The sequence below is a fragment of the Stenella coeruleoalba genome (genome assembly GCF_951394435.1).
Source record: "Stenella coeruleoalba genome assembly, contig: scaffold_50, whole genome shotgun sequence".
NCBI lineage: Eukaryota > Metazoa > Chordata > Mammalia > Artiodactyla > Delphinidae > Stenella > Stenella coeruleoalba.
The window spans coordinates 583,913-604,170 of record NW_027645987.1 but is presented as its reverse complement, the minus strand read 5'-3'; the positions used below and the strand labels follow the sequence as shown (position 1 = coordinate 604,170).

Here is a 20,258-nt window from a genome sequence, read left to right as displayed (position 1 = left end):
ATCAGAGAATGGAGAGGTGAGAGCATGCACTACCCCGTGGGCTGTGGGCTGGGCTGCTGTGTAGAGATCCTGTCAGAGTCAGTGGGAGGGAGGGAGGCGGCGGAGCTCTCGAGGGCCGGGTTGGCTGTAGCTCAGGCTCTATATCATGGAGTCTGCACTGGGCCCCAGGAGCTGAGGTGTCGACCCAGCCATTCTGCACTAGGAAATCTGGTCTGAAGTGCCGGGTGTGGAACCTCTGCATGCGGGACCCTAGGAGCACGTGAAATTAGACAAAGCACAAAGGATAAAAAAGGTTAGACTTGACTTTATTGCCCAGATTCTATTTTTATCTCCCAGGGATTTTTAATGGGCTTTGCTGGGGACAAACCCCTCCTCTGCCTTTTGTCCCGTTCCTCATTCTTGGAGTGCTGAGGGTGCAGACCCTTCTTCTGTAACTGCTGAGTGCTGAGTTGGGAGCCCTCATACCCTGGGGCGAGGGTCAGAGCTTCTCCCCAGCAGCCTCCCGGTGACGTTGATTGTCCCCAGGACCCCTGCCTCCCTGCTCGTCCACCTGAGCACCAGCATTGGAAGTGTTATAGATTCTAATGACCTTTAAGGGTCCAGGAAAGAGATGTGCAGAGACGCTGTGGGGGCCGGTTTCACCCCGCCCCACATTTGTTCGGCCACCTTAGGCTGACCGTCTCTGCCAGCCTAGATGCTCTGACCAGTAGTCTGCGCTTTCTTCAATTAGGCCCCTGAATTAACGTACAAACAGCACCAGGTGTCAGAGCCCTGCCCGCTCAACTCCCAGACAGTCCAGGGTCAGTGGTGACCAAGGACCATGATGGCTACTGAGTCAACAGCCTTTTGAAGTAAACAGGAGTCCAGCCGGTCTTATTGGCCACCATCATCACGGTGTCTGTAGGCTCTTCTATGGTGACAGTGTGGTATACTGTTCCCCCGCCAAGATTATTAGCTCCCCTCTGGGTGCAGTAAGTCCTGCAAGCAGTAGTCTACTCTTTTGGGACACACTCTTGTTGTTTTATGAGAGAAACTCCAGGTCAAGTGATGTTCACACAAGTCGTCATGGTGCCCTGTTGCCCCCGGTTATCTCTCTGGATGTTGGAGTTGGAGGGCCTCCTCACTCGAGGTCGGTGTGCCCACGGAGCGAACCCTGCAACTTCAGGGCATGGTTGGTGGTTAGGATCACCACGTGGGGTCCTTTTCCCTTAGGAGGGAGGTGGCCTTTTGGGCTGCTGATTTCCAGGTTTTTAGATACCGCCAGTATCTTGGCCAGATGTGGCAGTGGGCCAAGCCCCTTAGTGACCGTAGTTTATCCTACCTGGATGGCATTCTTGCATTGTTCCATTTCAAGCGGTCCCAGTTTTTGCACTAATTCTCCAATGGCGATTCACCTTTCACCGGGAATGTAAAGGTCAAAGGGTTTAGCTAAATTAGGGAGTTCCAGGGCAAGGGTCTGAATTGACTGCTCTTTCCATTCTTGAAAGGCCACTTCTGGATTCTATTCAAAAGGATCATCATCTTTTCCTTTCAGTGTTTCATATAGAGGCCCAGCTAGTAGACTGTAGTTAGGGATCCAGAAGCAGCAAACCCTGGCCTCCCCAGGAACCCCTAAGCTGTCTTCTAGTTTTAGAAAGGGGTAAGGCTGAAAATGGTTTCTTCCCTTTCCTGGGATGGGCTTCTCTGACCTTCTGTGAGAATGAAGCCCAGGCAGGTCACCGCAGTCTGTGATATTTGAGCTTTTTCTTGGACAACTTCTATCCTTTATTGGCTTGGTAGTTCAGAGGCCTCCTTAGTAGGGCTGGTGATCAGAATGTCGTCTGCATATTGAAGGAGGGTTTCCTTTTCCAGAGGTAGAACTTTTAGGTCTTTAGCTAAGCTTTCCCCAAAGATGGTGTGGGAATTTTTGCACCCTTGGGGCCAGACGGCCCGGAAGTATTGTTTTAGTTGTATGTGGAGTCCTGCCACTCACAAGCCAAAATTTCTTGTGACTCTGGGACTAATGGAATACAAAAGAAGGCATCATTGAAGACTAATACAGAATACCATGTCCTGGTGGTTGGTAGAATGACCAGCAGGGTGTAGGAATTAGGAGCAACTGGAGGTATATCCTCGGTGGCTTCACTGACTGTCCTGACATCCTTTACCAGGTCCCCAGCAGCCCATGGGGCTCTCGTGGTCAGACCAATCCCAGAATATGGAGCTCACCTGGGCAGGTACCCCACCCCCACCCCAGCCCACGGGGCTCTCGTGGTCAGGCCCCTCCCAGGATACAGAGCTACCCTTGCAGGTACCGTGGCAGGGCTGGGCACACAGGAACCGTGCACATAGCCCTCATTGCAGAGCACCCCCAGCTCACCTGTCGCTCAGAGCTGACACAGAGCACCTCAGAGCAGGACTTGAACTAACAAACAGCAGCTGCGACAGGTCTGTGACCCTGGGCATCACTCCGTGAGGCCTCCCTCCACCTGGTCTTCCAGAGACTTCCACTGCACCCGGGGCACCAGGCCTCTGTCTCCAACCACCACCCACCCCTCCTCTGCCTGACTCCTGGGTTCCTCTCATTAGGAGAGGGTTTTCTTGAAGTTGTCTCCCACTCATGGGCCAGATAAAATGATTAGAAAACAAGCCAAAGCTGCAGCCCCTTGTCTATCCTGACTCTCAGGAGCCCACACCTGTTCCTTGGACCTGGCCGGTTCAGCAAGTTCCATTTTCTGCAACTGTGAGCCCCTGAGGGGTGATGATTGGCTGACCTGGGCAGCCTTACCATGCCGGCCAGCCCTCCCCAGGTGTGCCTGGGTTGAGATCAATATAAATACCACTCCAGGCAGCAAGAGCCCCTGCAGCCGTGCCTGACGCCATTTTCTCTGCCCTGTCAGCAGTCTCGGGGCTGGGCTGGTGGGAGGGGGTGAGAGGCCACGGCTTTGTGGGTGGCCCAGTGTGAGTGGGGCTCTGCTGGACTTTCTGCAGCAGTTGCCAGGCTGCCACCTGCTAAAGAAGAGGATGTGTCACCCATACCTGCTGCTGGAATTTCTCCCTGGGCAGAGGTGAGGAAGGAAAAAAGCAGTGGGGGCAGGGACAGGACGGGTATCTCAGGCAGGGAAATGGAAATCTTCCAGAAGAGCACCCAGGGCCAGGACCATCCTGGCTGGCCTGCAGGCACCAAGTCGGCCGGCATGCTGTCACTCGTGTGGCTCTATGGCCCTTCCTCTAGGCTTTCAAGTCCTTGTATATATTCAGGTGTTTTACCTGGGACGGGTGGGAATAGTTCAGCAGCAACTGGCCTGGGGCTCAGCTCACGTTTACTCACAGATGCCTCGGCACGGTGCCCCAGCTTTGCAATGAGGACGCTTGTTGCGTGGGGGCTGCTGGCTGAATGGGAGACGATTCCCCACCACTGACCAACTTCAGAATTGTTTACAACTGGAGCAAGTGCCCTGATACGGTTTTCCTCTGTGTAACTGGTGGGTTCTGTGTTTTTTTTCTCTTTTTCGTTTTTGGTTCAAGGTAGATTTTATTCCTCTTTTTTGTATTTACAGATATAAGCATGGAAATAATTTATTCATATAAATACATGTATGTGCAGGGAATAATTGTTTTTTCTGTTTTATTTTTTAAATTTTACTTCTTTTTAATTTTGAATTTTATTTTATATTTTTATACAGCAGGTTCTTATTGGTTATCTATTTTATACATATAAATGTATACATGCCAATCCCAGTCTCTCAACCCCTCCCACCACCACCCCCCCAACAGCTTTCCCCCCTTGTTGTCCATACGTTTGTTGTCTACATCTGTTGCTCTATTTATGCCTTGCAAAATGGTTAATCTGTACAGTTTTTCTAGGTTCCACATATATGCATGAATATACAAGATTTGTTTTTCTCTTTCTGACTTACTTCACTCTGTATGACAGTCTCTAGATCCATCGACGTCTCTACAAATGACCCAATTTCATTCCTTTTCATGGCTTAGTAATATTCCATTTTATATATGTACCACAGCTTTATGCATTCGTCTGTCTGTGGGCATTTAGGTTGCTTCCATTACCTCGATATTGTAAATAGTGATGCAATGAACATTGCGGTGAATGACTCTTTTTGATTTATGGTTTTGTCTGGGTATATGTCCAGTACTGGGATTGCTGTATCATATGGTAATTCTATTGTTAGTTTCTTAAGAAATTCCATATTGTTCTCCATAATGACTGTATCAATTTATATTCCCAACAATAGTGGAAGAGGGTTCCTTTTCTCCACACCCTTTCCAGCATTTTTTGTTTGTAGATTTTCAATGATACCTATTCTACCAGGTGTGAGGTGATACCTCATTGTTGAATCCATTTCGTTGAGCAAGGGGTAGCTCTTGTCTATTCCATATTTGGCTTATGGAACGGTATCTGTGCTAATTTCAAACTCTGCTTTTATGCAGCACCCCAACTCACCTTCCCCCTTAAGCAGGCATAAGTTGGTTTTCTAAATTTGAGACCCTGTTCTGTTTTGTAATTCAGTTCATGTGTAGCCAAGTTCACATTCCGTGTATTAGTGATACCTTATGATGTTTCTTTTTCTGTGTGACTTACTTCACTTAGAATCATCGTGCCTCAATCCACTCATTATGCTGGAACGGGCCTGGTGACATAGATTTCATTGCTGAGTGGTATTCTGTTGTACAGAAGTACCGCAACTTCTTTATCCATTATTTGCTCTCTGGGATATTTAACTTGTGCCGTAGAAGAGATTTCTGTAAAAAGAGCCGTCCCAAATTTTGGGGTTGCTGTGTCTTTTTGATATTAATTTCCCTAAGCTATAGGACCATAAGTGGAAGTGCCCTAGGCTCTGTTGCTTTGTTTTTTAGATGTTTCAGGAAACACCATACACATCTCCCGAGTGTCTGTTGGCAATTTACATCCCGCCCATCAGCATAACAAGGCTCCCAGTTCTCCATGGCCTGTCCTGCCTTTCTGGGTTTTACACATTTTTCAGATGGCCCTTTTGACCGGGGGGAAGTGAGACTTCATTGTAGTGCAGATTTCCTTTGCAAGCTTGCTTGGTTGGCCAAAAAGGGCGTAGGCGTTTTTCCCTGAATATATTCAGGAAAAAACGCATACGCCCTTTTTGGCCAAGTGCATCATTGTGGACGTTCTGCCTCTTTTCCTATGCTTTCAATGCAATTCCAGTCTACCTCCTGAAATCGGTATCCTGCAATTCTGCCCCGCTTTCAAGTCCTCTTGGCAGGCTTACTTCAGTATATTTTTGGACGATAGCTGTCATTTATAACTCTGCAGGTTTGTGAATTACAGAGACCCTGAGCTCCTTTCTTCAATTTGCTTTCTTTTGAGCTGGCCGCAACACCGCATGATGGCTTCAGGCCCTAATCTGGTTCCGGCACGGCACGCTGAGCCTTTGGTTATTTCCTCTTCCTGGTGGGAAATGAGAGTTAAATTTGCCCGTCCAGACACCTCCAGCTAGTCTCTCATTGGTTCTCCCTATTCCTGTTCATCTTCCACAGAAATTGCAAACTGGGCCAAACAGGAGGTTAAAGGCACTGACTCTCCAAGTCGGGAGAGTGTTAGTAAAGCGTCTGGAATGTTGCACCCGAGTACCAGGGGAGGAAAACTGAGACATATTTGAACACGTCTCCCGTTCACACGGTTGATCATACTCGGGGTTCCACATGCATGTTTTAGCTGAAGGAAGAATACCTTAAACCTGGAGAGTTGAGACCCGTGTAATGGGTACCATGCAATATGACTTCAAAGGGTCTTCATTTGCTCACCGAACCTCTCCAATCCTATCACTGCTGCGTTCATGCCCCTGTACACATGCTTGATTCTCTTTCGGAAACATAGCAATCCATAGGTTTTAAGATACTTACTAGTCAGGTACATTCTTAGGCGTTTAATATGCGGTGTTGAGTCCATTTCGTTGAGCAAGGAGTAGCTCTTGTCTATTCAATATTTGGCTTAAGGAACTTTATCTGTGCTCATTTCAATCTCTGGTTTTATGCAGCACCCCAACTCACCTTCCCCCTTAAGCAAGCATAAGTTGGTTTTCTAAATTTGAGACCCTGTTCTGTTCTGTAATTCAGTTCCTGTGTAGCCAAGTTTACATTCCGTGTATTAGTGATATCTTATGATGTTTCTTTTTCTGTGTGACTTATTTCAGTTAGAATCATTGTACCTGAATCCACTCATTATGCTGCTACGGGCCTGATGACATAGATTTCATTGCTGAGTGATACTGCATTGTACGTAAGTACCACAAGTTCTTTATCCATTTTTCACTTTCTGTGATATTGAACTTGTACGGTAAACGAGGTTCTTGTAAACGGAGGCGTCCCAAACTTTGGGGTGGCTGTGTCTTTTTGATTTTAATTTCCCTAAGCTATAGGACCATAAGTGGAAGTGCCCTAGGCTCTGTTGCTTTGTTTTTTAGATGTTTCAGGAAACACCATACACTTCTCCCTAGTGTCTGTTGGCAATTTACATCCCGTCCATCAGCATAACAAGGCTCCCAGTTCTCCATGGCCTGTCCTGCCTTTCTGGATTTTACACTTTTTTCAGAGGGCCCTTTTGACTGGGGGGAAGTGAGACTTCATTGTAGTGCAGATTTCCTTTGCAAGCTTGCTTGGTTGGCCAAAAAGGGCGTATGCGTTTTTTCCTGAATATATTCAGGAGAAAACGCATACGCCCTTTTTGGCCAAGTGCATCATTGTGGACGTTCTGCCTCTTTTCCTATGCTTTCAATGCAATTCCAGTCTATCTCCTGAAATCGGTTTCCTGCAATTCTGCCCCGCTTTCAAGTCCTCTTGGCAGCCTTACTTCAGTCTATTTTTGGACGATTGCTGTCATTTATAACTCTGCAGGTTTGTGAATTACAGTGCCCCTGAGCTCCTTTCTTCAACTCGCTTTCTTGTCAGCTGGCCGCAACACCGCAGGATGGCTTCAGGCCCTAATCTGGTTCCGGCCCGGATGCTGAGCCATTGGTTAATTCCTCTTCCTGGTGGGAAATGAGAGTTAAATTTGCCCGTCCAGACACCTCCAGCTAGCCTCTCATTGGTTCTCGCTATTCCTGTTCATCTTCCGCAGAAATTGCAAACTGGGCCAAACAGGAGGTTAAAGGTGCTGACTCTCCAAGTGGGGAGAGTGTTAGTAAAGCGTCTGGAATGTTGCACCCGAGTACCAGGGGAGGAAAACTGAGACATATTTGAACATGTCTCCCGATCACATGGTTGATCATACTCTGGGTTCCACATGCATGTTTTAGCTGAAGGAAGAATACCTAAAACCTGGGTAGTTGAAACCCGTGGAATGGGTACCATGCAATATGACTTCAAAGGGTCTTCATTTGCTCACAGAACCTCTCCAATCCTATCACTGCTGCGTTTATGCCCCTGTACACATGCTTGATTCTCTTTCGGAGACATAGCAATCCGTAGGTTTTAAGATACTTACTAGTCAGGTACATTCTTAGGCGTTTAATATGCGGTGTTGAGTCCATTTCGTTGAGCAAGGAGTAGCTCTTGTCTATACCATATTTGACTTAAGGAACTTTATCTGTGCTCATTTCAATCTCTGGTTTTATGCAGCACCCCAACTCACCTTTACCCTTAAGCAAGCATAAGTTGGTTTTCTAAATTTGAGACCCTGTTCTGTTCTGTAATTCAGTTCCTGTGTAGCCAAGTTTACATTCCGTGTATTACTGATATCTTATGATGTTTCTTTTTCTGTGTGACTTACTTCAGTTAGAATCATCATACCTGAATCCACTCATTGTGCTGCTAAGGGCCTGATGACACAGATTTCATTGCTGAGTGATATTGCTTTGTAAGTAAATACCACAACTTCTTTATCCATTTTTCACTTTCTGCGATGTTGAACTTGTACTGTAAACGAGGTTCTTGTAAACAGAGCCGTTCCAAACTTTGGGGTGGCTGTGTCTTTTTGATTTTAATTTCCCTAAGCTATAGGACCATAAGTGGAAGTGCCCTAGGTTCTGTTGCTTTGTTTTTTAGATGTTTCAGGAAACACCATACACTTCTCCCGAGTGGTTGTTGGCAATTTACATCCCGCCCATCAGCATAACAAGGCTCCCAGTTCTCCATGGCCTGTCCTGCCTTTCTGGATTTTACACTTTTTTCAGATGGCCCTTTTGACTGGGGGGAAGTGAGACTTCATTGTAGTGCAGATTTCCTTTGCAAGCTTGCTTGGTTGGCCAAAAAGGGCGTATGCGTTTTTTCCTGAATATATTCAGGAAAAAACGCATACGTCCTTTTTGGCCAAGTGCATCATTGTGGACGTTCTGCCTCTTTTCCTATGCTTTCAATGCAATTCCAGTCTACCTCCTGAAATCGGTTTCCTGCAATTCTGCCCCGCTTTCAAGTCCTCTTGGCAGCCTTACTTCAGTCTATTTTTGGACGATAGCTGTCATTTATAACTCTGCAGGTTTGTGAATTACAGTGCCCCTGAGCTCCTTTCTTCAACTCGCTTTCTTGTGAGCTGGCCGCAACACCGCAGGATGGCTTCAGGCCCTAATCTTGTTCCGGCCCGGCATGCTGAGCCTTTGGTTAATTCCTCTTCCTGGTGGGAAATGAGAGTTAAATTTGCCCGTCCGGACACCTCCAGCTAGCCTCTTATTGGTTCTCGCTATTCCTGTTCATCTTCCGCAGAAATTGCAAACTGGGCCAAACAGGAGGTTAAAGGGACTGACTCTCCAAGTCGGGAGAGTGTTAGTAAAGCGTCTGGAATGTTGCACCCGAGTATCAGGGGAGGAAAACTGAGACATATTTGAACACGTCTCCCGTTCACATGGTTGATCATACTCTGGGTTCCACATGCATGTTTTAGCTGAAGGAAGAATACCTTAAACCTGGAGAGTTGAGACCCGTGTAATGGGTACCATGCAATATGACTTCAAAGGGTCTTCATTTGCTCACCGAACCTCTCCAATCCTATCACTGCTGCGTTTATGCCCCTGTACACACGCTTGATTCTCTTTTGGAGACATAGCAATCCATAGGTTTTAAGATACTTACTAGTCAGGTACATTCTTAGGCGTTTAATATGGGGTTTTGAGTCCATTTCCTTGAGCAAGGAGTAGCTCTTGTCTATTCCATATTTGGCTTAAGGAACTTTACCTGTGCTCATTTCAATCTCTGGTTTTATGCAGCACCCCAACTCACCTTTCCCCTTAAGCAAGCATAAGTTGGTTTTCTAAATTTGAGACCCTGTTCTGTTTTGGAATGCAGTTCCTGTGTAGCCAAGTTTACATTCCGTGTATTAGTGATATCTTATGATGTTTCTTTTTCTGTGTGACTTATTTCAGTTAGAATCATCGTACCTGAATCCACTCATTGTGCTGCTACGGGCCTGATGACATAGATTTCATTGCTGAGTGATACTGCATTGTACGTAAGTACCACAAGTTCTTTATCCATTTTTCACTTTCTGTGATATTGAACTTGTACGGTAAACGAGGTTCTTGTAAACGGAGGCGTCCCAAACTTTGGGGTGGCTGTGTCTTTTTGATTTTAATTTCCCTAAGCTATAGGACCATAAGTGGAAGTGCCCTAGGCTCTGTTGCTTTGTTTTTTAGATGTTTCAGGAAACACCATACACTTCTCCCTAGTGTCTGTTGGCAATTTACATCCCGCCCATCAGCATAACAAGGCTCCCAGTTCTCCATGGCCTGTCCTGCCTTTCTGTATTTTACACTTTTTTCAGATGGCCCTTTTGACCGGGGGGAAGTGAGACTTCATTGTAGTGCAGATTTCCTTTGCAAGCTTGCTTGGTTGGCCAAAAAGGGCGTATGCTTTTTTTCCTGAATATATTCAGGAAAAAAAGCATACGCCCTTTTTGGCCAAGTGCATCATTGTGGACGTTCTGCCTCTTTTCCTATGCTTTCAATGCAATTCCAGTCTACCTCCTGAAATCGGTTTCCTGCAATTCTGCCCCGCTTTCAAGTCCTCTTGGCAGCCTTACTTCAGTCTATTTTTGGACGATTGCTGTCATTTATAACTCTGCAGGTTTGTGAATTACAGTGCCCCTGAGCTCCTTTCTTCAACTCGCTTTCTTGTGAGCTGGCCGCAACACCGCAGGATGGCTTCAGGCCCTAATCTGGTTCCGGCACGGCACGCTGAGCCTTTGGTTAATTCCTCTTCCTGGTGGGAAATGAGAGTTAAATTTGCCCGTCCAGACACCTCCAGCTAGTCTCTCATTGGTTCTCGCTATTCCTGTTCATCTTCCGCAGAAATTGCAAACTGGGCCAAACAGGAGGTTAAAGGTGCTGACTGACCAAGTAGGGAGAGTGTTAGTAAAGCGTCTGGAATGTTGCACCCGAGTACCAGGGTACGAAAACTGAAACATATTTGAACACGTCTCCCGATCACATGGTTGATCATACTCTGGGTTCCACATGCATGTTTTAGCTGAAGGAAGAATACCTAAAACCTGGGTAGTTGAAACCCGTGGAATGGGTACCATGCAATATGACTTCAAAGGGTCTTCATTTGCTCACAGAACCTCTCCAATCCTATCACTGCTGCGTTTATGCCCCTGTACACATGCTTGATTCTCTTTCAGAGACATAGCAATCCATAGGTTTTAAGATACTTACTAGTCAGGTACATTCTTAGGCGTTTAATATGCGGTGTTGAGTCCATTTCGTTGAGCAAGGAGTAGCTCTTGTCTATTCCATATTTGACTTAAGGAACTTTATCTGTGCTCATTTCAATCTCTGGTTTTATGCAGCACCCCAACTCACCTTTACCCTTAAGCAAGCATAAGTTGGTTTTCTAAATTTGAGACCCTGTTCTGTAATTCAGTTCCTGTGTAGCCAAGTTTACATTCCGTGTATTACTGATATCTTATGATGTTTCTTTTTCTGTGTGACTTACTTCAGTTAGAATCATCATACCTGAATCTACTCATTGTGCTGCTAAGGGCCTGATGACACAGATTTCATTGCTGAGTGATATTGCTTTGTAAGTAAATACCACAACTTCTTTATCCATTTTTCACTTTCTGCGATGTTGAACTTGTACTGTAAATGAGGTTCTTGTAAACAGAGCCGTTCCAAACTTTGGGGTGGCTGTGTCTTTTTGATTTTAATTTCCCTAAGCTATAGGACCATAAGTGGAAGTGCCCTAGGTTCTGTTGCTTTGTTTTTTAGATGTTTCAGGAAACACCATACACTTCTCCCGAGTGGTTGTTGGCAATTTACATCCCGCCCATCAGCATAACAAGGCTCCCAGTTGTCCATGGCCTGTCCTGCCTTTCTGGATTTTACACTTTTTTCAGATGGCCCTTTTTACCGGGGGGAAGTGAGACTTCATTGTAGTGCAGATTTCCTTTGCAAGCTTGCTTGGTTGGCCAAAAAGGGCGTATGCGTTTTTTCCTGAATATATTCAGGAAAAAACGCATACGCCCTTTTTGGCCAAGTGCATCATTGTGGACGTTCTGCCTCTTTTCCTATGCTTTCAATGCAATTCCAGTCTACCTCCTGAAATCGGTTTCCTGCAATTCTGCCCCGCTTTCAAGTCCTCTTGGCAGCCTTACTTCAGTCTATTTTTGGACGATAGCTGTCATTTATAACTCTGCAGGTTTGTGAATTACAGTGCACCTGAGCTCCTTTCTTCAACTTGCTTTCTTTTGAGCTGGCCGCAACACCGCAGGATGGCTTCAGGCCCTAATCTGGTTCCGGTACGGCACGCTGAGCCTTTGGTTATTTCCTCCTCCTGGTGGGAAATGAGAGTTAAATTTGCCCGTCCAGGCACCTCCAGCTAGCCTCTCATTGGTTCTCGCTATTCCTGTTCATCTTCCGCAGAAATTGCAAACTGGGCCAAACAGGAGGTTAAAGGCGCTGACTCTCCAAGTGGGGAGAGTGTTAGTAAAGCGTGTGGAATGTTGCACCCGAGTACCAGGGGAGGAAAACTGAGACATATTTGAACACGTCTCCCGTTCACATGGTTGATCATACTTGGGTTCCACATGCATGTTTTAGCTGAAGGAAGAATACCTTAAACCTGGAGAGTTGAGACCCGTGTAATGGGTACCATGCAATATGACTTCAAATGGTCTTCATTTGCTCACTGAACCTCTCCAATCCTATCACTGCTGCGTTTATGCCCCTGTACACATGCTTGATTCTCTTTTGGAGACATAGCAATCCATAGGTTTTACGATACTTACTAGTCAGGTACATTCTTAGGCGTTTAATATGCGGTGTTGAGTCCATTTCGTTGAGCAAGGAGTAGCTCTTGTCTATTCCATATTTGACTTAAGGAACTTTATCTGTGCTCATTTCCATCTCTGGTTTTATGCAGCACCCCAACTCACCTTTACCCTTAAGCAAGCATAAGTTGGTTTTCTAAATTTGAGACCCTGTTCTGTTCTGTAATTCAGTTCCTGTGTAGCCAAGTTTACATTCCGTGTATTACTGATATCTTATGATGTTTCTTTTTCTGTGTGACTTATTTCAGTTAGAATCATCATACCTGAATCCACTCATTGTGATGCTAAGGGCCTGATGACATAGATTTCATTGCTGAGTGATATTGCTTTGTAAGTAAATACCACAACATCTTTATCCATTTTTCACTTTCTGCGATGTTGAACTTGTACTGTAAACGAGGTTCTTGTAAACAGAGGCGTCCCAAACTTTGGGGTGGCTGTGTCTTTTTGATTTTAATTTCCCTAAGCTATAGGACCATAAGTGGCAGTGCCCTAGGCTCTGTTGCTTTGTTTTTTAGATGTTTCAGGAAACACCATACACTTTTCCAGAATGGCTGTTGGCAATTTACATCCCGCCCATCAGCATAAGAAGGCTCCCAGTTCTCCATGGCCTGTCGTGCCTTTGTGGATTTTACACTTTTTTCAGATGGCCCTTTTGACCGGGTGGAAGTGAGACTTCATTGTAATGCAGATTTCCTTTGCAAGCTTGCTTGGTTGGCCAAAAAGGGCGTATGCGTTTTTTCCTGAATATATTCAGGAAAAAAAGCATACGCCCTTTTTGGCCAAGTGCATCATTGTGGACGTTCTGCCTCTTTTCCTATGCTTTCAATGCAATTCCAGTCTACCTCCTGAAATCGGTTTCCTGCAATTCTGCCCCGCTTTCAAGTCCTCTTGGCAGCCTTACTTCAGTCTATTTTTGGACGATAGCTGTCATTTATAACTCTGCAGGTTTGTGAATTACAGTGCCCCTGAGCTCCTTTCTTCAACTCGCTTTCTTGTGACCTGGCCGCAACACCGCAGGATGGCTTCAGGCCCTAATCTGGTTCCGGCACGGCACGCTGAGCCTTTGGTTAATTCCTCTTCCTGGTGGGAAATGAGAGTTAAATTTGCCCGTCCAGACACCTCCAGCTAGTCTCTCATTGGTTCTCGCTATTCCTGTTCATCTTCCGCAGAAATTGCAAACTGGGGCAAACAGGAGGTTAAAGGCACTGACTCTCACAGTAGGGAGAGTGTTAGTAAAGCGTCTGGAATGTTGCACCCGAGTACCAGGGTACGAAAACTGAGACATATTTGAACACGTCTCCCGATCACATGGTTGATCATACTCTAGGTTCCACATGCATGTTTTAGCTGAAGGAAGAATACCTTAAACCTGGGTAGTTGAAACCCGTGGAATGGGTACCATGCAATATGACTTCAAAGGGTCTTCATTTGCTCACTGAACCTCTCCAATCCTATCACTGCTGCGTTTATGCCCCTGTACAAATGCTTGATTCTCTTTCGGAGACATAGCAATCCATAGGTTTTAAGATACTTACAAGTCAGGTACATTCTTAGGCGTTTAATATGCGGTGTTGAGTCCATTTCGTTGAGCAAGGAGTAGCTCTTGTCTATTCCATATTTGACTTAAGGAACTTTATCTGTGCTCATTTCAATCTCTGGTTTTATGCAGCACCCCAACTCACCTTCCCCCTTAAGCAAGCATAAGTTGGTTTTCTAAACTTGAGACACTGTTCTGTTTTGTAATTCAGTTCATGTGTAGCCAAGTTCACATTCTCTGTATTAGTGATACCTTATGATGTTTCTTTTCTGTGTGACTTATTTCAGTTCGAATCATCATACCTGAATCCACTCATTATGCTGCTACAGGCCTGATGACATAGATTTCATTGCTGAGTTATATTGCATTGTACGTAAGTACCACAAGTTCTTTATCCATTTTTCACTTTCTGCGATATTGAACTTGTACTGTAAACGAGGTTCTTGTAAACAGAGCCGTCCCAAACTTTGGGGTGGCTGTGTCTTTTTGATTTTAATTTCCCTAAGCTATAGGACCATAAGTGGAAGTGCCCTAGGCTCTGTTGCTTTGTTTTTTAGATGTTTCAGGAAACACCATACACTTCTCCCGAGTGGCTGTTGGCAATTTACATCCCGCCCATCAGCATAAGAAGGCTCCCAGTTCTCCATGGCCTGTCGTGCCTTTCTGGATTTTACACTTTTTTCAGATGGCCCTTTTGACCAGGTGGAAGTGAGACTTCATTGTAGTGCAGATTTCCTTTGCAAGCTTGCTTGGTTGGCCAAAAAGTGCGTATGCGTTTTTTCCTGAATATATTCAGGAAAAAACACATACGCCCTTTTTGGCCAAGTGCATCATTGTCGAGTTTCTGACTCTCTTCATATGCTTTCAATGCAATTCCAGTCTACCTCCTGAAATCGGTTTCCTGCAATTCTGCCTTGCTTTCAATGCCTCTTCATAGCCTTACCTCAATATATTTTTTAAAAATAGTTGGCCTTTATAACTCTGCAGGTTTTTGAATTGCAGTGGCCCTTAGCTCCATTTTTTAGCTCTTATTTTTGTGGTATTGCCCCATAACCACAGGATTCCTTGAAGCCCTATTTTTCTTCTGGGGCACCTGCTGTGCCTTTGGTTAATTCTTCTTACTGATGTGATATTAGAGTGACATGTGCCCATTGAAACCGCTACAGCTAGTTTCTCACTGGTTCCCCCTATTCCCATTCATCCTCTGCACTAACTGCAGACTGTGCGATACCAGAACTTAAAGGCATTGACTCCATGTGGGGATGTTGTTAGTAAAGCGGCTGGAATGTCGATCCGGAGCCCCAGGAGAGGAAAAATGAGGTGCGTTTTAGAAACCTTTCCCGATCATATGGTATACCAGTCGCTGGGTTTCCCAAGCATGGTTTAGCTGTAGGAAGATTCCCTTCAACCTGGAGTGTTGGGACCCTTGGAATGAGTAGCATGAAGTATTGCATTAAACTTTCGGCAGTTGCTCACCAAAGCTCACCAATCCTGTCAGCCCCAAGTGTCCAGCCTTATGTCTTATCCAGCTGTGGGTTTATATGTGGTCAATCCAGGTTGCATCACAGCCCCTGAGCGAATTTTGTAAGAATTTTTCTCTCTTTCATTGTTTCAGCGTTTTGTTTTTAAAATTTATTTCTATAATGGGGTTTAGCTCCTTTTCACTGCTGTGTTTGTGCCGCTCTGCACACACTTGATTCCCTTATGGAGATATATCAATACATGGGTTTTAAGATTCTTATTCCTCAGATATATTTCTCTGCGGTGTATAGGGTGTGTTGAGGCCTGTTCATTGAGCAAGGTGTAGATCTTGTCTAATACCTATTTGGTTTATTGAACGGTATCTGTGCTAATTTCAAACTCTGGTTTTATGCATCACCCCACCTCTCCTTTCCCCTTAAGCTGACATAAGTGTGTTTTCTAAATGTGAGACACTGTTCTGTTCTGTAATTCATTTCTTGTGCAGCCATATTTACCCTCCCTCTATAAGTGATATCTTATGATATGTTTCTTTTTCTGTTTGACTTATTTCAAGTAGTATTATCGGACCTAAATCCACTCTTTATCCTTCTACTAGCCTTATTACATTGATTTCATGGTGAAGAGATATTCCATTGTACATAAGTACCACATCTTCTTTATCCATTGTTCTCTTTCCTGGGATATTTAAGGTGTACTGAAGTTGAGGTTCTTGTAAACAGAGTAGCCCTAAACTGTGGTGTGCTTGTGTCTTGTTGATTTTTAGACTTCCCTAGATATACTCCCATGATTGGAAGTGTCCTATGCTCTGTAGCTCTGTTTTTTAGATGATTTAGGAACCACCATACACTTCTCCAGAGTGGCTCTCGGCAGTTCACACACTGCCCATCAGCGTATAAAGGCTCCCTGTTCTCCATGGCCTGTCCTGCATTTCTGGTTTTTACAATTTTTTAGGATGGCCCTTTTGACCGGTGGGAAGTGAGACTTCTTTGTTGTGCACATTTGCATTGCTTGCTTGCTTCGTTGCCCATAAAGTGCGTATGCGTTTTTTCCTGGATATAATCAGGAAAAAACGCATACGCCCTTTTGGGCCAACTGCATCATTGTCGAAATTCTGCCGCTTTTCATGTGCGTTAAAGACGAGTCCAATCTATCTCTTGAAATCTGTTTCTTGCAATTCTGTCTTGCATTCAGATCCTCTTCTTTGCCTTACCTCAACATATTTTTGGACGTTAGTTTTCATTTATAACTCTGCAGGTTTGTGAATTGCAGTGACCCTGAGCTCCATTTTTTAAGTTGCTCTTTTGTGAGCTGGCCTCAAACCCGCAGGATTGCTTCAGGCCCTATTTTGGCTCCGGCGAGGCAGGCTGAGCCTTTCTTTAATTCTTATTCTTAATGGGAAATTAGAGTGATATGTGCCCGTCCAAACCCCTACAACTCTTCTCTCATTGGTTCCCCCTCTTCCCGTTCATCCTCCTCACAATTTGCAAAATGTGTGAAACAGAAGTTTAAATGTGCTGATTCTCCAAGTGGGGAGATTCTAAGTAGCGTGGCTGGAATGGTGAACAGGAGCACCAGGAGAGGATAAATGAGGTGCATTTTAGACACATCTCCTGATCACATGGTGTACAGTCCTCTGGGTTTTCCATGCATGTTTTAGCTGTAGGAAGATCCCTTGAACCTGCAGATTTGGGACCCATTGAATGGGTACCAGGTAGTATTACTTTAAAGGGTGTGCATTTCCTCACCCAACCTCACATTTCTCTTAGCGCAAACAGTTTCCAGCCTTATGTCTCATCCTGCTGTGGGTCTAGATGTGTTCAATCCATGTTGCATCACCGTCCCTGAGGAAAAGTTGTAAGAGGTTTTCTCTGTCTCTCTGTCGTTTATTTTTTTCAATTTATTACTATATTGGTTACAGCTGATTTTCAAAGCTCTGTTTCTTGCTGCTGTACATCCACTTGATTCGCGTACAGAGAGACATCAATAAATTCTTTTTCAGATTCTTACCAGTCGTATATATTCTTTTCCGGTGACTTGAGTGTGCTGAGTGCAGTTCTTTTAGCTACCGTGTAGGCCTTGTTGATTATCAGTTTGGTATTTGGAATGGTATCTTTGCTAATTTCAACCTCCTGGATGATGCCTCACCCCTCCCCACCTTTCCCGTTTAGCAGCCTTATGCGTGTTTTCTACATATTTGACTATGTTTTTGTTTTGTAATTTATTTCATGTGTAGCCATTTTGGATTCCACCTTTAAGTGATATCTTATGATATGTGTCTTTTTCTTTTTGAATTCTGTCACTTAGAATGATCATACGTAACTCCTCCGGAGTTGTTACAACTGGCCATATTTCATTGATTTCCAGGCTGAATAATATTCCACTCTACCTAAGTACCACATCTCTATCCATTTTTTCCCTCCAGAGACATTTAAGTTATATCCTAGTCGAGGATCTTTTAAACAGAGAGGGGGTAAACATTGGGGTGCCTGTGTCCTCTCGATTTTTGTTTTTCCCAAGATATACGCCCATGAGTGCAAGTGCCCTATGCTCTGTAGCTCATTTTTTAGATGCTTTAGTAAACACAATACACTTCTCCAGAATGGCCGTTGGCAATATACATTTCCACTATAAGTCTCACAGGGCTCCCTCTTCTCGTTGCCCTGTCCTGCATTTCTGTTGTTTACGCTTTATGAGGATGGCTCTTCTGACTGATGCGAAGTGATATCTTTTGTAGTATTGACTTCCAGTGCCCACCTGTTTGGTTGGCTAAAAAAGTGTATGCCCTTTTCTTGAATATATACAGAAAAGAACGCATACACCCTTTTTGGCCAACTGCAATGTTGGCAATGTTGGCAATGTTCAGCTCCTTTTCTTGTGCTTAATGGCGAGTCCTTTCTACCTCCTCAAATCCCTTTCCTGCCATTCTCCCTTGCTTACAAGTCCTTTTCTCTGACTTTCCTCAAGACATTTTTCAGTGATGGATATTTTCAACTCTGCAGTTTTGTGAATTTTACTGCCCCTGAGTTCCATTGTTCAACTCATGTTTATGGGAACTGGCCACAAAGCAGCGGGATTTCCTCAAGCCCTATACTGTTTCCATGGGCAACCCTAGCCTTTGGTCAATTCGTCTTCCTGATTGGAAATTAGAGTGACATGTGCCTGTCTGAACACCTAGGACTTGTCTCTCATTGTTCCTCATCCTTCCGCTTCATCCTCTGGACAAATTCCAAACTGTACGCAACAGGATGTTGACAGTGCTGACATCTCCAAGTGGGGAGACTGTTAGTAAAGACGCTGGAGGGGTGAACCCGAGCACCAGGAGATGAGGAGATGAGATGCCTTTTCCAAACTCTTCCCGATCAGACGGTATACCATCCTCTGGGTGTGACAGACATGTTTTAGCAGTAGGAAGAGTCCCATTCATGTAAGGAGAACACCAGGGCTTTTTCAAAATCAGTGTCTCCCCGAAACCCAAACTGGGGAAGTTTTTAAGCTACGGCTACACATATGTTCATTAAGGGCCTTGGGAAGTAGGCAGAGTCCAAACTTTAGATGATTGAAGTCTTCAGGGTCAGAAGCACTCACCACCAGCTTCCCTTAGGCTACACTTTAACTGTCATTGATAGATGATGTCAATAAAAATATCTATTCTTTTTCAGATTATTTCCCCTTATAGGTTATTGCAAAATGTTGAGTGTAGTTCCCTGTGCTATACAGTAGTTCCTTGTTGATGATCTATTTTATACATAGCAGTGTGTATGTGTTCATTCCAAACTGTTAATTTATCCCTCCTCCCACCTTTCCCCTTTGGTAATAATAAATTATAAGATTTTATACTTCTCAGAAATGGGGGAGCTGAAAGAGAGGTATCATTTTCAATGGAAAAGCATTTAAAACAAGATTGAAGGTTTAACCAAGATTATTAGCTGTACATCCTTGGAAAGAAATCACTTCGTTTCTCTAATATTGACCTGACAAATAAGACAAACCTTTTCACTGAACTTGCTTATAAAAAGTGATGGAAATATCAAATGGAAGTGTTAAAAACATCTTATTTTACCCGAGCCTTATACACTGTTCTATGTTAACTACAGTTTGGCTCACACATCTGTTCATTGAGGTTACAATAGTCTCAATTTCTGTTACTGATCCTCCAGAGTGGACCCCAACAAGTGTCCCCCTGCCCAGTGTCATTGGGGCCAACAGATCGAGACTGAGTTTGGTTCACAAGCAAAGGAAACTTTATATTTTGATCAGAGAATGGAGAGGTGAGAGCATGCACTACCCCGTGGGCTGTGGGCTGGGCTGCTGTGTAGAGATCCTGTCAGAGTCAGTGGGAGGGAGGGAGGCGGCGGAGCTCTCGAGGGCCGGGTTGGCTGTAGCTCAGGCTCTATATCATGGAGTCTGCACTGGGCCCCAGGAGCTGAGGTGTCGACCCAGCCATTCTGCACTAGGAAATCTGGTCTGAAGTGCCGGGTGTGGAACCTCTGCATGCGGGACCCTAGGAGCACGTGAAATTAGACAAAGCACAAAGGATAAAAAAGGTTAGACTTGACTTTATTGCCCAGATTCTATTTTTATCTCCCAGGGATTTTTAATGGGCTTTGCTGGGGACAAACCCCTCCTCTGCCTTTTGTCCCGTTCCTCATTCTTGGAGTGCTGAGGGTGCAGACCCTTCTTCTGTAACTGCTGAGTGCTGAGTTGGGAGCCCTCATACCCTGGGGCGAGGGTCAGAGCTTCTCCCCAGCAGCCTCCCGGTGACGTTGATTGTCCCCAGGACCCCTGCCTCCCTGCTCGTCCACCTGAGCACCAGCATTGGAAGTGTTATAGATTCTAATGACCTTTAAGGGTCCAGGAAAGAGATGTGCAGAGACGCTGTGGGGGCCGGTTTCACCCCGCCCCACATTTGTTCGGCCACCTTAGGCTGACCGTCTCTGCCAGCCTAGATGCTCTGACCAGTAGTCTGCGCTTTCTTCAATTAGGCCCCTGAATTAACGTACAAAC

At 44.9% G+C, this 20,258-nt stretch overlaps 1 long non-coding RNA gene across 14 annotated transcripts in view; it reads left to right on the top strand.

Annotated features, from left to right (window-relative positions):
• LOC307181410 overlaps positions 1 to 20,258 on the top strand; it is a 1,574,020-nt gene that overhangs the window by 1,136,711 nt on the left and 417,051 nt on the right. Inside the window, exon 1 of one of the 14 annotated variants that reach the window (XR_013826720.1) lies at positions 14,118 to 14,141. The exons of the other annotated variants lie outside the window; for them this stretch is intronic. This is a non-coding gene — a long non-coding RNA (uncharacterized lncRNA). Of the gene's footprint in view, positions 1 to 14,117; positions 14,142 to 20,258 lie in introns of those variants that run through there. 14 annotated transcript variants of the gene reach the window in all.